Source organism: Nanorana parkeri, unplaced genomic scaffold (genome assembly GCF_000935625.1).
Source record: "Nanorana parkeri isolate BGI_ZX_2015 unplaced genomic scaffold, ASM93562v1 scaffold1117, whole genome shotgun sequence".
Lineage (NCBI taxonomy): Eukaryota > Metazoa > Chordata > Amphibia > Anura > Dicroglossidae > Nanorana > Nanorana parkeri.
Window position 1 is genome coordinate 502691 of NW_017307385.1, and position 1036 is coordinate 503726.

The following is a 1036-nucleotide window of genomic DNA, read 5'->3' on the forward strand; positions in this document are numbered from 1 at the left end:
GAGAGGAGGGGTGGGGACAGGTAACCTCATGGGGTGCCTAAGTCCCAAACTTCAAGACTCCATTATCCTGCGGTAGTCCGCAGTGGTGGTGTATTCTATCCAGTAACAATAGATCCCGTGTCGGAGCATGTTTGTTCAAAGAGTGAACGTAGCCTCGTATATGAGGTAGGTAGTGGGAGTGAAGAGAGAAAGTGTGACAGTTGGTGATGGCGCCAGATTCCAAGACTTTCCAAATCAGGGTCTACGGAAGTGTCCCCACGAACCTGCCACCTGGGACCGTTAAGGAAGTGCAGCACTCAAAATTTGCCCCGCGCAAGAAGGCGGCGAAACGGGCCGTCCTCCAATCCAGGGGGGAAATCCGGTCACCCAGGATCGGCTGCATAGGTGACGGGTCCAGGGATAATTGTTTGTGCACGAAAGCCCATCGGGCCGCCCTCCAAGTGGGACCTATAGTCGGGTGCGTTCTAATTGCTTCGGGTAACTGCCCTTTGTACCACGGCAGACCTGGTAGAGGAATCTTGGTCATGGATTGTTCCACCTGTATCCAGGGCTTGGTGGTGCTATGACGGCACCAATCAAGAACCCTGGCCAAGTGAGAGGCTATGTAGTATAGATGGAAGTCAGGGAGGGCTAAGCCTCCCTCGGATTTGGGACATCGCAAAGTCGCCAGTCTAATTCAAGGAGCCCTGCCGGCCCAGATAAAGCTGCTCACCACCGCCTACTGGGAGCGAAAAAAGGAGTGTGGGACCATAATCGGGAGAGTTTGGAAAGGATATAGGAAATGTGGGAGGATATTTTGTTTGATGACATTGCAGCGCCCTGTCCAAGAGAATGTAGAGCGGGCCCAACCCTGAATGTCCGACTTGACGTTTTGTAATAGTGGGGGAAAGTTGAGATTGTAAGTGTCCGTCAGGTTTCGGGGAAGCACTACAACCAGATATTTGAGTGATGTGGAGGGCCATTGATAGGGAAAGTTCTGTTGTAGGCGAGTTAGTGATTGGGGGGGATAGTCAAATTTAGGGCTTCCGACTTCTGG